The sequence below is a fragment of the Phoxinus phoxinus genome (assembly GCF_949152265.1).
Source record: "Phoxinus phoxinus genome assembly, chromosome: 20".
NCBI lineage: Eukaryota > Metazoa > Chordata > Actinopteri > Cypriniformes > Leuciscidae > Phoxinus > Phoxinus phoxinus.
Window position 1 is genome coordinate 18887289 of NC_136895.1, and position 15943 is coordinate 18903231.

Here is a 15943-nt window from a genome sequence, read left to right on the forward strand (position 1 = left end):
CTTGCTAAAGGTGCCTCAAATATCCAGTTGGATACTCAAGGAACTTCAAAATGTATTTTAAGTGCCTCAAAGATCTTTCACCGATAGTAGGGTTACTGGCGGAACAGTCATGGCGGTTCTTGCTGGAACTTATGGGATCCTTTAAGCACTTTGTATTCAGTTCAGAGGTTCTGGAGTCACCTTGTTTAATACCATGAGACCTCAAAGTGCTTTGGGAGAAGTTACTGTAGAGGAGCTCAAATTATATAAAAGGGTTATTGTAAGAACTGTAAACAAGTGGTTCCTGGAAGATCTCTTTTGTAAAAGCCAGCATCTGGAGAAATCCGGAAGTTCTGAGGCCACAGTACAGCCTTGGACATTTATTATCCTTACTGGTAACACTTTACTTGAAGGGGTGTGCATAAGACTGACATGACACCTTCATAATCATGACATGACACGTCTTATGCATGTTTATGACAACTGTCATTTAGTGTCATTCACTCAATTATGACATTTTTAATACAAATATGACATTGTTTGAGATGTCTTTGTTATAACACCTTGACATAAACCAATACATCATAACCTGTCAGTGTCTTTGTCAAGACAACTTGACATCACTAAGACAACACAACCTGTCAGAAATATGTCATAAACATGACATAGCAGATTCATTATCAAACTTAAGAAATCACTTAGCTTTATGGGTTAATATTACATTAAACTGTCAGGTGGTTGGTTTTGACATTTTCAATTTGTACCACTGTACTTGAGGTCCAGAAAATGATTCATGACAGTTACAATGGCCTCATGACAGCCAATGTCAAAACCAACCACTTAGTGTAATGTTAACCCAAAAAGCTAAGTGATTTCTTAAGTTTGATAATTTAATTTGCTAGGTCATGTTTATTTTATGTTGTCTTGGTAATGTCAAGTTGTCATAACAAAGACATCTCAAACAATGTCATATTTGCATTAAAATGTCATAATTGAGCAAATTACACTTAATGACAGTTGTCATAAACATGCATAAACCCTCCTTCATATTCATGACATGTGTCATGTCATGATTATGAAGGTGTCATGTCAGTCTTATGCACACCCCTTCAAGTAAAGTTACCTTATTACTTTTATCAACTAGCTTATCAAATGAGTTTTAAGCATTAATGCATGTTAGGGCTGGGTGATAAGACGCTACATATAACGATGATATAAAGTCTAAATCGATGGAACTTTTTCTATATCGTTTACATTAATAGGTCTATTTGTAAAATGTATCCAGCTTTTAGTGGGCAGGAATTACTGGAATGTTGGAGTGGAAAAAAGAAGCACTGATGAATGATACACCACGAAAATCTTCAGCTTTTAGTAAAAATAAAAACAAATATTTTAGATAAATCTTCTAATTTTAATAAACCTATATCAAAACAAATAAACTTTTCATAAGAAAAATAGAAAGTTACTATACTTAAAACGCATTAGACTACCTGCAAAAAAACACACATTTAAATTCAGTTTTTGCTGTGGTATCAAAACTGATATTGATCATTGTGAAACCATGATATATATTGTTACTGCATGTGAAGTAAAAAATAAGATTTTGGTCATATCGCCCATCCATATTATTTATAGCAGAAAAGGTTCCCACAGTTTTACATACAGTATGCATTTTTTTAATAGTGTTCACCACAAGTAATAGATTACATTGTAACTTGGTAATAAATAAGTATATAAAATGCTGCTATTTTGCACAAGTTTATTTGTAATAGAAAGAAAGAAAGAAAGAAAGAAAGAAAGAAAGAAAGAAAGAAAGAAAGAAAGAAAGAAAGAAAGAAAGAAAGAAAGAAAGAAAGAAAGAAAGAAAGAAAGAAAGAAAGAAAACGGCAGCTCGGAAGTACAGCATTTCTTTGTATTAACAGGATGTGTGGTTTACTGCACAGATAAAGATCAAGCTGCTGCACGCTTACTGGAAAATGTTAATGCCAATGGCATGTCAGCTTTGAAAGATGTTCATTGCAGTGGATCTGTACATATGTGTACAAATTTGTACATATTTCTATTTATGAATATGAAAATTGTGTCATTATTGTTTTGACTCAATTATTCAATTGTCATATTTTCAGTAACATTTATTAAATGCACTTTTCAAATATATCGCTCTGTTACTTCTGTTGCAAACTCGTTTCAGAGGAACCATTTTGTTCCTTTGTCTTGCCATCCTTGTACTCGTCTCGTCTTCTCCTCGTTTTGTTTTACTTTCACTTTGTTTTGTTTTAGTCGTAACTCCGACTTTTTTTTTGAGTAGTCTCGTGTTCACTCAGTACCAACTACGAGTGAAACGAACTTTAAACTAAATTCTCCGGCAACTCTTACAAGTCGACCGTTTTTAATCTTCCGCGACGACGCGCGCTCAGGAAGACCCAAGGCGCACCTTGAAGGGCAAACACGTACGCCGGCCTGTTTCGACCACAAAGTTCCAATGCAAGTATTTAATTTCGTACCAAGATCTAAATGCGTAGTACATTTCCCTGTTTAAGGTGATTTTGATACTTTGATGGTTCTCAGAGGTAGTCATTGTGATTGGTTTGCTATTCTGTAATATGTTGTTTCCTTTCTCTTTCTTTTACTTTCATTTTACTGTTACGTAACGTATTCTTTGTTAGATGTAGTTGTAACATTACTCTTATAGTGCATTTATTAAAAACCCTATTGTACTCTGAATTGTTTATTTGCTGCTCACGAAGCAAAGCCTCTTAAATGTGTTCGATCTTATAGCTACAAGTTCGATAAATTTGTGATTGACCTACAAGTTAATAATCTCGTGAACAAGACAATTATTCTCTGTGGCCAAGAGAATGTTTTTTCTTGAGAGTTTATAAGAATATCTCTCCTTGATAGTTGATAAGAATCGCATAATCCGTTTGGCGGACAAACAAATTGTTTGATGTGATATACTTCTTCATTCACAAATTCAAATTATAGCCCTTCTGTATATTCATAATTAATTTAAATTCGTTGGGATTGTTTGCCCATATACAGAGATATAAACAAACGGGCTAAGTATCCCTTTTTTGGGCGATTTGAAGAGTGTAAGTGATAACTTTATAATAAAATAAAATTATAATTATTAATAAATCATAATTTATAGTTATAATTCTAATTGTACATTCCCCTCGTTTGAGCGGGTTACATTACAGCACTAATAAACATGACTTGACTAAAAAGTCAGGGGATGTGCTTATCTTAAATACCAGATATGAATGACACTCCCCTAAGGGAAACGTCAGTTAATGCTCATGATATGCAGATATTATAACAAACTGGAGCAGCATCAAGCATTTGCCAGTTGTTTGGTGTACATTAGTGATCTTTACTGAAAACCATTCTAAACCATGCATTAATTACGCATTCAAATTGATGTTGCCTACTTAAAAATTCACAAAGTGCTTTCTCTGAACAACTTTTAGTTTGAACTCCTTGCATTGCCGAACAAGCTATAGCAAGCTCACAATAATATTGTTGTGTTACAGTGCACTAAGTTTGTTCTGTTATTTTCCGAGAATAAGCCATTCTGGCATCGCAAAACAGGTCGGTATAGACACAGTTTTTGATTTTGGGCGATTTCTGAATAGTCATGTCTAATGTTCCTAAAGGTTTTATACAATCTTAAGTTGTACTTTTTTGGAGCATATATTTACTGCCAGAAGCATACCCAAGTGATAAATAAACGTACCAAAGTGTATTTGACATACACTAAAAACTCCTGGGTTATTTCTTCAACCCATTTTCTGGGTTATTTGTGTTGGGTTAAAATTATGGGTTATTTTTTCAGAGAGTACCCATTTTCTGGGTTATAGGGCTAATATTTTGACCCAATTCCTAGGTTGTTTGAGTTTCGGGTTATTTTTTAAAGAGTAATCCATGTTCTGGGTCCCCCTCGGCCCCTCCCCCCTGCAGTTGTTCTGGAATTTTCTCACAACAGTCATTTGAAATAACCGACACTTCGCGCTCGATCCGTTTTGGCCTGTGCTTCTTCGGTGCAACTTCGTTGTGTATTCAAGGTAAGCGAGTATTTTAAGTGTTGATATAATGTAATATTTTCTGTGTCCATTTTTCCCCGTTGCTAGTTTAGCACCATTTGCTTTAAAAAATTAGCATGGCTTGTTATAGTTGCTACGTTAAGACTAGTGTTAGCGTTAGCTGTTAATTGTGGTTGTCATGTAACGTTAAGGCAAGTTCACACTACAGGATTTTAAAACGTCGGGCTGAACTGTGCGGTTCACACTACATGACTCAACGTGATTGATCCGCAACAGGAGGTAACTCACTACACGAGTTGACAACAACTCTGTCATCCAACGAATATATCTTGTCTACAAACCACGTTTTGTCACGAAAAATCACGCGATAAAACGAACCGTATGGTGTGGTAGGTATGTGATGATGTGGGGCTATTTTAATTCCAGAGGCCAAGGGAACTTTATCAGGATGCAGAGTATCCTGGATCCATATAGTAACTGGCCTTTAAAAATAAAAATCTGCCTGCCTCTATGGGAATTTAACATAGGGGTGTCCAAACGTATGCACCCTGTATTTTAAGGAAGAACATTTATTTATTTACGATACATTATTCATTCACAAAGAAAATTGGTGTCCTTAAAGGTTGGATTTTTCCTATTTTTTTAAATTAAGGCATTAAGTTAAATTTCCAAAAGATGATTTTTTATTCCTCTTTTTAGTCAACTTTAGCATGGGTGTCTAAACTTATGCATAGCACTGTAACTAGGAAATTGGGCCACGTTAAAAAACAACAACACAACATTCCCTTTAAAAGTGATTATTTTTTAGCTTTATAATCAAAGAGTGTCTGGTGAGTGGTTCACAATTGTCTCGACTTATTAATAATACTCATGTTGTCTTGTTTTCTGTCTTTCAGATGAAGACATCTCCATAGATGAGGAGGCATTTCTTCTCTTAGATGAGGACACTATCAAAAATCTTGTCCCCAAAGTTGGTCCCAGGCTTAAATTCCTGAAGCTCTTCAGAGACACAACCATGGTTTGAAGACTTTAAAGGAGAATTACAGCGAAAAAATGAACTTAGAGGTAATTAACACATGGTTACCGAGACGACCGTTCTCTGGGATGTGTTTTCATGATAATCGAATGTTAAGAGTTTTATCTCTAAAAACTGATTAGCTTATAACGCTAGTATATGGGGCATCGAATATAAGTAAAAAGAAATCGCTTGTTAATACAATAACAAGGCTCAAAATAGCCTCACATTAACACGGTAGCATAATGAGGGTCCTTACATGCAAACCGAAGCATTGAGAACTTTGTAAGTGACAGTTTAATAAGAAGATACTTTATAAAGACAGTACACGCCGCGTATACAGGCAGGAGCCATCTTTAGAAAACAGACTCGACCAGTCGAGCCACAAACGCCGTGCTAAGAGACCAGCTTAAACCTATAGACCAGCTCACGTAGCACGGCGTTCGTGGCTCGACTGGTCGAGACTGTTTTCTAAAGATGGCTCCTGCCTGTATATGCGTAATGTACTGTCTTTATAAAGTATCTTCTTTTTAAACTGTCTGTACACTTACACAGTTCTCAATGCTTCGGTTTGCATGTAGGGACCCTCATCATGCTAGCGTGTTAATGTGAGGCTATTTTGAGCCTTGTTAGTGGTATTAACTAGCGATTTCTTTTTACTTATATTCGATGCCCCATATACTAGCGTTATAAGCGAATCAGTTTTTTAGAGATAAAACTCTTTACATATCGATTAACACATCCCAGAGATCGGTCGACTCGGTAACCATGTGTTCTTAACCCCTAGGTTCATTTTTCGCCGGAATTGTTCTTTAAAGGACAAGTTCGGTATTTTACACTTAAAGCTCTGTTTTCAGATCTTTTCTGATGAAATAGAACGGTTAAGATTGAAATTTGGACACACGTTGCTGGCCCGAGAATTTTTGGTTTCTGTGGTAGCACCCCCCACCTCCACAATGGCTGCATAGGTGCACTGTAACAATCCTACGATTAACTACGATAAAACCTGTTGGAAAGCATCTTTTGCAGCGATTTTTGTGTGAGCATATCAGTGAACACCCCTGACCACTCGGTGAGTTTCACGTCAATCTTAACCGTTTTATTTAATCAGAAACTATCTGAAAACAGGGCTTTAAGTGTAAAATACAGAACTTGTCCTTTAAGGCTTGAGTTCAATCCAGTTATTGAATGTTGTCGGATGTTTGAGAGTTGTTTATTTTTCTATTTTTTCTTTTTAATATTGTTATTACAGTCTGACCTAAAATAAATAGGAAAATAAATATGTCCAAGTGTGTGTGTGTTTTTTATACATAGTTTTATTTAATTTTATGCAATAAAATGTAAAGAGTGCTTAATTTTCTGAAATAAGGCATACTGGCAAAGTAACCCAAGTTAGGTTATTTTTGACCCAACTCATGGGTTAAAAAGGGACCAACTAATTTCTGGGTTATTTCAACCCAGATATTGGGGTTGTTCTTTTGACCCAGAAGTTGGGTTATATTAACTACAATGTAGGTTTTTTTTTAACCCAAAATTTGGGTCAGGTTTTTCAAAAAGAATAACCCAATTTTCTGGGTTGAAATAACCCAGAAATTAGTTGGTCCCTTTTTAACCCAGGAGTTTTTAGTGTGTACATACTTTTGGTATACTAAATTGATATACTTACCCCTTGTTTTACTGACAAGGCTTAAGCTAGTCCCAGATTAAAATGTTTGGGCTGTCTTAACTGAAAGCTACTTGCACTGATATATCTTAAAATAGGTCAGTGCCATTGTTCTGTCTCAAGATGCACACCAGAAATGATTATTATTATATATTTTTTAAGGCACATTAATAAAAGATACTTAAATGTTCTAATTGGATTAAGGCTTAATTATGGCTTAATCTAAGCCCTGTCTGTGAAACTGGGCCTTAAAGTGTCACAGTGTCTGGTTTGTGTATTCCTGGTGTCCACTAGAGGTCCTCTTCCCCACGGTGTCATCCACATTATAACTACATTTCCCATAATCCTTTGTCTGTTACCCATCACTGTTCATTGCATTCAGCTGTTCCCTGTCTTCACTGTTCCCAGCTGTTCCCTGTTCTTTGTTAGTGTATGTGTATAAGTACCCTGTCTGTCTCAGTTCATGTCACGGAGTCCTTGTTTAATGTCACTCACACTTCTGAGTTCGTATGCCTGTTGGATTGCTTTACTTGATATTTGACCCTTGACTGGACTGTTTGTGATTATGGATTACCCATTAAAATACTGCATTTGGATCTTACCTTTTCCCGTGTATTTATTTAGCAGGCTCTTTTATCCTAAGTGTTTCATCTTACAGGCAATTACACGAGAAGCAGGCCTCTAACAATACAAAGTTTTATATTTTAAAATCCAGCAGGATACAGTAAAGTGTTCACAGAAATTTTGTTTTTTGCTGTCTTTTGAATATTGTCAAGTAGTATGCAGACTCGGAGCCTGCAGCTACAGTCCCGCACCCAGAGTCCCGCATTCTCAGACCCCTAAAGTCAATTTTATTTAGCGAATCATACTCATTCGATTTCTTTTTTAATCAAACTACTTTATAGCTCATCGATACACCAGCATATGAATAGTCCATTTAATATTTGAAAAGATAGTTTGTAACAAAATTTGAGCCGTTAATTACCGGACCTTTTCTCCTAAAACTATAAATTACTTTATATAATTTATGTAGGCTACTTAAATGAGTTCTTATAAAACGTAAGTATTAAAATGAATCAATATTAATTTAACTGTGATATGAAGTTGTTGCCAGTCATTTACAACTCACACAATTGCCTAATAATCAAATGCATGCCTTCACTATGTATTAACCAGTCTATGGTATTAACATGTGAGCTAGAATGTGTAATTTGGCCTTTTGTTTGGGTTCCTTGTTTTAATTTGTATTGACTGGAATTTGACTGTATGGGCTCTGTCGGGTGGTCTTAATGCAATTAAAAACGAAAAGTAAAGTTACTAACACAATTATTTCTTCCTTTTTTCTTTGCTTTGTCCTGTTTACAGCAAGATGATGTTTAGGTGATCGTTAAATAAAGTACAGAATTGTTTATTATTGGTGTTTTGTCTATTCTTATTTGAGTTTTGCTTCGTATTCAAAAAAAAAAAAAAACAGGTTTTGTAATGTGAGCATGGTATAATGTTAATTAGACCATTATAGGTTGAACTGAAAGAAAATTTGGAATTGCTACAAAACATTGTAGCAATATAATAATCACATAATATTTTTCAGAAGATAGTTCAATCTTTAATTGTATCCCTTCCATCAGTAATTTCATTTCTTTCAATTACACCCACACTTAAAAAAGAACTACACTCTAAAAAATGCTGGGTTGTTTCAACCCAATTTTGGGTCAAATATGGACAAACCCAGCCATTGGGTTATATTTTTAAATTACATTTTTAACCCAACGTTTGGGGTTTGTCCATATTTGACCCAAAATTGGGTTGAAACAACCCAGCATTTTTTAGAGTGTACTGGGTAATTTGTTAGTCTGAGAACACAATGTGTTTTTTGGCACATGCATTAAGCAGGGAACGCAAATATTTATTTGGATAACTTTAAATAAAATGAGACCGTAATATTGCATCCTATTGTTTTCAATGGCAGTTGGATAAGGGTGTTATACGATCTTTCGAACAGCAGGAGGCGTTGTCTCGAAAAACGAGGGGTCTGAGAATGCTCAGTGAAAAGTAAACTGAAAAACGCTTTTCTCACGCAGGGAAAAATCCTGAAGCAAAGAGGACACTGACACTGACAGACAACAAAGAGAAGGTTACTTTTGATAAGCAAATTCTCAGCTCTCCGATTCTGTAAATTGTATTACGAAATTCAAACAATATATCGCTTTAGCACTTGTAAATGTGACATAACAGATCATCTCTCACTCTTTACAACTAGTAAATAATAAATAAACACGAATCAGCAATATGTTGAAAGATCCAGTACAACTTACCAAAAATGTATGCCTCATACTTAATATCAAGCAATCAGTGTTTTTCACCGCGGAAAGAGGTCAATAAAACAGCTGGAGAAAAATGTCACAACGTTTAGGTTTAACGTTACCTCAGGATCAAGAAAGCCATTTAATAACCATTGCACGTTAGTTGGCTAGATATTTTGCTAGATATGTGCACTGTATGACATATTTATATTATATTTGTATTATATTTAATTTGAGTTGTTATTTTTAACCTTTAATAATAATACCAGCTGGCAGGGCTCTCTGTACGTTTACAGCATTAGATAAGATTTCTTTTCTTGAAAAAAAAAAATGAATGTAGACTACCTAATATTTATCCAAATGAATCGATATTGAATCAAGATCGATCAAATCAAAAGAATAAAATTCAATTGAAATCGTGTGTCAAGCTATAATAAAAAACAGTAGCCTACAGTCATTGTACCATTTAAATATTGTAAAATGTTTTTCCTAAACTTAATACAATTCTGTTTAATTACCTAATGTTTTGACAATCACGATAGACATTTTGATGGAAGTTTTGAAAAAAATGTATGCTGTAGGCCAAAAATGAATGGGAGTCAATGGAATGTATTTTATGGTGTTACAATGGTGAAATTACAGAAAAGAAATAAAAATTCTGAGGCATGAAATGAAACAATAACTGGGAATTGTATTTTGTATTTTGTTTTATTTAACATTAACATAAACCTTCTTCCATTTTCCACCTACAATGTTTGTATGTAGGCTGTGCCTTCCTTGCCTCCATTCATGAGCTGCCACTGACATTTAGTGACTTCAGACTTGACTCTGACTTATGAGAAAATATTCAACACTTGACTCGGACTCCAGTGTCACAAACTTCAGACTTAACTTGGACTCCAGCTTAGGATTCCTAAGCTGGAGAAAAAAAAATATTAGTAAACTAAACTGTCCCCTCATAAGTTTTCAGATTTGTGAAGATTCATTACATGGATCTGACCAATAATTGATTAACTCTTTCTCTTTCTTGTGAATCTTGTAGACCAGACCAAAGACATTCCATACCGGAGAACCCAAAAAGGTCCTCAGTCTAACTGTGCTGCCTACAAACCTCAGAAGATGCCTTCTTTCCAGTTTTTAAGTATGTTTGTGACCCCACTGTCCAAAATGAGTATTGTGACCTCAGTTCCAATGGTATTTTTGTTAGTGGGTTTGCAGGCAATTATGGATGTCAAATTTTCATGCCCCTGCAGAATTGAGAGGAACCATGCTATAACATGTTGCATCTTTTTTGCTCCCGCTCTCTTTGCTTTGGTAATAATGCTCCTATTGTTGAGACCTTGTAGATATAAACGTATTTGTTGTTCTTCTCAAGAACAAAACAACAGTGGAATGATTCAACAAAATGAACTTGTGGAAAATGTTAGTTGTTGTAAAGTTTTCGTAGTTTGTTGTATTCCATGTCTTGTGTGGATCTGTATATTTTTCATTGATGGTGATTATCTTGCATGTGGATTTACAAACTGTAATGGACACTATGCCTGTGATAAAGAACTGCATCCAATATGTTTAAATTGGTGCAACCCCACCAGATTAAGCCCAGGACAAAAGAACGAGACTGAATGTTATGAAAGAACACTGGAGTTGATTTATATATCAAAGGTAAGCATTGTGGGATTTTACCTCAATTTTCCCTTTTACTGTTTGTGACTGGTTACGACTGCATTATCCTGTTTCACAACTATTTTAATTGCTCTACATATTTTTTTTATATTTCTTAAAGAAAGCTACAAACAAATGAAGTATGCTGAATATTTAAAATGTTTTATTGTATTCAGTTAAGATAATCATCCAAATTTCTAGACAGTAAACAGTTTTAAACTGAAACATCTCTTTTATAAGCTTTGATTTAATTACATTTAAATATAGAAATGGAGTACATTTTTTTCTGATCATGACAGCTGTAATTCATGAAATGCTGATCAAATGATAGAAGAGTGTTATAACTGGCATTTGTCCAGTCACAGAGTTTATGTCTGTATCCCAGTGATGCTGTACTGTCATAGAACAAGTACACCGGATCACAGTAGTCCATTGTCCTGTGCAAAAAATTATAATAATTATATCAAATCAAATTAAAAACCAACGACACACCACCAAAACCAACAACTTCACACACTTCAAGCTTTGTGAATCTACTTACATCTTCAAGTGCAAATATACTCAACAATATACCTGAAACAAATGCATAGAAATTGTTGTTTATTTATTGATATGTACTAATATGTATATATCTTTTTATATCAAGATTACAGGTTATGGTCTGGCTATTTTCCTCTGCATCTTTGCAATTGTTTTTGTGAGTTTTGACTACTGCAAAAGTTGGGCAGAAGCGTCCTGCAGATGTCAAGAACGGCAAGATCCAGTTAACCTTCCGATGAGAAGTGTTGGAAATGCAACTGAGGCTGCAAGTCTCTTAAACACCCCGGCTACAACAGCGCCCCAATCTTAATGACATCAAATGCCATCAGCTTTCGTGTGTCTTGTGGCCTTACAAAGTTTGGATGCATCTATTTGAATGAGACCTGACTTGACAGAGGATCAGCGGAAAGATTTTCAGTGATTGACGGATACAATTTCACTCTTTTCCTCACACAAAGTAAGCTGTCAGAGCCTCTGGAATGGAGCACATAAGATATTTGGACTGTTTTTGTACTGATTTTTGCCTTTTGTATTTTTTTTAATAAATGACCCATAAAAAAAGAGAAATATATTTTGCAAGCTACAGAAATACATAATAATAGAGGAATTCAGGTTCATACTGTATGTTCAAGTGATGCACGGGTCAATGTATAAACAACCCGCACCTGACCAACGTTTTCAACTAACCCGCCCGTAACTCGGACTGTAAAAAAAGTAGAAAATATTGTACCCGACCCGTTTCCTGACCCGCATTTTTTAAAAGTAGTAAATGCTCATCGTAGCATCATTGGGCCATAGATGTAGCTATCAAATGTGTAAATAGCATCGCAAGAAGTACACATGACAAAGCCAGAAATTTGGTCATCATCTTTCATTATTTCGGCAAATGTCTCCCACACTTTGCTCTTTCTATTTGTGTATTTGCGTAGCTTCCACTCCCCAGTCTTCCCCTTTTCTCTTGCCGCCTCCATCTCTACCTGCAGACTGAGCTTGTGCGTCATCTTCGCGCCAGTTATTCAGCCAATAAAGTGTAGGCCTATGTATTTCATAGAAAATTGTGTCTAGTACTATATAAATTACAATGGTTTAATTGGCATCTTTATTTCAAACGACCCGACCGACCGCGAATATCATTAAAAATATTTTTGGATGACTCGTAACTGCGGGTGTCGCAGGTTCCCGCTCATTTTGGATCAACCCGCGCATCACTGGTATGTTCCATTTATGTTGTCTATCAAAGATTCAGTTTGTGTTTTTTAATCGACTGATTTGTGTTTTAATTTCTATTTCTTTAGTTAATTGATTGTTTGTTGTTTATAACTGTCCTTTATGAATATGTATAAAACATATCAGTGCTTATACAATGTTTAAATTTCTTAAATTGTTTGTAAATTTGGAAATGATACTGTAAAAAACAAACAAATTTCAGACTTCTTTTTAGACAAAAAGTAATTGTACAATTACGATTTAAACATGACAGTTTTTTGGGTTTGAACATAGGGATTTGTTCAGATTCGTTTAGGTGGTCTATCGACATCCAGTCAAGACATTTTACACAGAATTCCCCAGACTAATTATGAATAATGGCAATGAGGAGGTGGACCACCTGGCTAAGCAGAACAAATCTGCATTAAAGGGATAGTTCACTTTAAAATTAAAATTCTGTCATCATTTACTCACCCTCAAGTTGTTTCAAACCTGTATTAATTTATTTCTTCTGCTGAACACAAAGAAAGATATTTTGAAGAATGTCAGTAACCAAACAGTAGTCTGTACCCATTGACTTCCATAGTATTTTTTTTTCCTACTATGGAATGTCAATGGGTACAGACTACTGTTTGGTTACTGACATTCTTCAAAATATATTTCTTTGTGTTCAGCAGAATAAATAAATTAATACAGGTTTGAAACAACTTGAGGGTGAGTAAATGATGACAGAATTTTAATTTTAAAGTGAACTATCCCTTTAACTAATGTTATTTTGTTGAAAATGTTTTAAATTCTAAGATATAAATGTCTTGTTTTCACTTCTTCTCTATAGCTTTCAGATGAAAAGTGGCATTGCAGTGTGTATTGGTGGCTCTTTCAAGGATAAAAGCATATGTTAAAAGTCTAAATGTAAATAGATTACACATTCATTCCTTTTTGTATGCACTGCTGTGTGATTCTTATGTAACCTCTTGGTTTATATTTTTTAAGAATTTTTGTGTAAAGATCTGCTTATGACATGATGTATTATGGCGTTTTCTTGTTGTTGGACAAACAATATAAAAGTTAGTTCTGATGGATGATTCTCAAAATGTTCTCAAAAGGAAAGTTGGCCCCCTTATGTAATTTGCATGAATAGCCCATTGTTCCCATTATCCTTTTTCCCATGTTTGCCTTTTTTATCTGTTATGATCAATGTAAACAGATCCTTGTAAATCATTAATCATTAAAGATCCCAAAGTGCTAGAGAGATCCACTGGTACACATTATTTGATGAACAAATATGGATGATCTTCATGGCTTGCTTCCCATTTGATTCTGGTCTAGTGTGGATGTTTCGGTTACACTTTATTTCGATAGTCCACTTTAGATATTCTATAACTATAAGTAACTTTTCAACTACATGTACATGTCAACTAACTCTCATTAGAGTATTAATAGACTGTGAGTCTAATCCTATAATGACAGTTAGTTGACATGTAGCTGCAAAGTTACTTACATAGTTAGTAGTAGAATGTCTAAAGTGAACTATCGAAAAAGTGTTACCGATGTTTGTTTTCTGAGGGTGAATATTTCGCTTCTGGCATGGTACACTGGGAAGTCGATCTTGCATGACAAGATAAAGATTAAATGGTGCAAACCCAAAACACAGAATGATGTTTTCTATTTGACAGTGAGTGTAGGATACTTGACCATTTTTAAAGATTTTATTTAATTACATTACATTTTTTTATATAATCTAATATGAAATATAGGGGAGAGTGGGGCACAACCTAACGCGGGGCTAGTTGTAACACCCTTGTTTTAAATACTTCCACACATGCCAGCATGACAAAACTTTGTGTATTTACTAGTTCCCATATCAACACTATATAGAGTAAAAAATGTGCCAAAATTCAGAAATCTTTGGAAGATATCACTGACGATTTATTTAACCATAGCAAAAGCATATTTCTTACTTGTGTTCATTTTTTATCTCTATTTTTGGTGTTTATTTTAAATAAATCTTATATTATGTTTATGTGTTATTTAACAGTTGATATAGTTCTTTAATGCTTCGCCTAGCAGAAGACAGCTGGGTTTAAATCCCAGTTGTGAAGGAGGGGCATAACACTGCGTTACAATGAGCCCCTATTATAACTATGCTATTCTATTTATAACATTAAAAAACAACGTGAGAAAAAGGGGAATAAAGACTGAGGGCCCTATCTTGCACCCAGCGCAATTGACTTTGTACACCGACGCATGTATCATTCCTATTTTGCACCCGCGCACAGCGGACTTTTCCCTCCACAGACGCACGTCGGTAAATTAGGAAATGAACTTGCGCTCGCGGGGGCGGTTCAGCGCAAAGAGGAGGCGTGTTCCGGCGCAAAAGTTCCCTGGTGCTATTTTCCAGTTTTAGAAAGCAATTGCGCCACTGACCAGGAAAAAAACAGTCTAAAGACAGTGGCGCGTTGCGCGTTAGTGATATGGTATTTTAAGGGCGCGTGCTTGGCCATAATGTAGCGTGTTAACGCGCATCCACTTTGATTCTCTAATAATTATAAACAGACGCAGCAGTTTTCATTTTTGCAAATCATACATTATTACAAGGAAAAATATTAACACACGAGGGAAATCATTGTTGTGTCCGTGAAGATGTGAAAAAGATCTATCTAGATAAAAAAAAAAAAAATCTAGATTAGGCTACACATTTACCCAAATTATACGCCTGTTTAACCGAAGCTAATTTGGGTGGGTTTCTCCCATCATCCCCAATGTCACTTCTCTGTGTTTTACGGCCCTGACGAGGACGTCGGTCTCCTCGGCTGTGAACCGCTCCTGGCGTGCGCTGGCAAATCCGCCGTTATAATAGCAATCCGCGTTGGAATAAGCGCGCCTGCTCTTAAAGGGAATGTGAGAGGACGCTCTGATTGGTTTATTTCACGTTACGCCCAAACCACACCTATGAATAATGAAGCTACTTCAGACCAAAACATTTTAGATTTGCGCCAGGCGCAAGAGTCATTTATCCCGCCGGGAAAATATCAACAGCGCCGGGATCCGCCCACAAAGTTACTTGCGCTTTGCGCTTTGACACTTGCATTTCAGATTGTTAAAATAGGGCCCTGAGAGTCAATGTTCAGAAATGATTAATTATTATTATGTTTTGAACTATGTTGTATTTCTTTGTTTTCCGGTGTTTATTGTCAAACTAAAAAAATATTTTATTTTTTAATTATTATTTTATATTAACAGTCGACTGTTACTAAAACAGAATAATTATTTCAATGATAGAATACAAAATGTTACAGACATATAATAATTTCAGTTATTCTATGTGCTTATAATAATGCAGATTATAGTATTCTGTTCATTCCAGGGCATCCTGTGGACCGGATCACATTCCATAGAGTAGGAACAGGAGCAACCAAAAGGATCACCAGAGATACTTCAGAAAGATCAGAAAATGATTGAAAAAAAAAAATTACTATCCTGGGGTGCATTTCCCGAAAGCATCGTCAGCCAACTATGGTCGCAAGTTCCG

At 35.3% G+C, this 15943-nt stretch overlaps 1 long non-coding RNA gene across 1 annotated transcript; it reads left to right on the forward strand.

The window, feature by feature from the left end:
• The first annotated feature begins 1980 nt into the window (after positions 1-1980).
• LOC306987754 lies at positions 1981-13659 on the forward strand. The gene is made up of 3 exons (XR_013795242.1): positions 1981-2463; positions 10046-10665; positions 11312-13659. It is a non-coding gene; the product is annotated as an uncharacterized lncRNA (long non-coding RNA).
• Positions 13660-15943: the final 2284 nt, after the last annotated feature.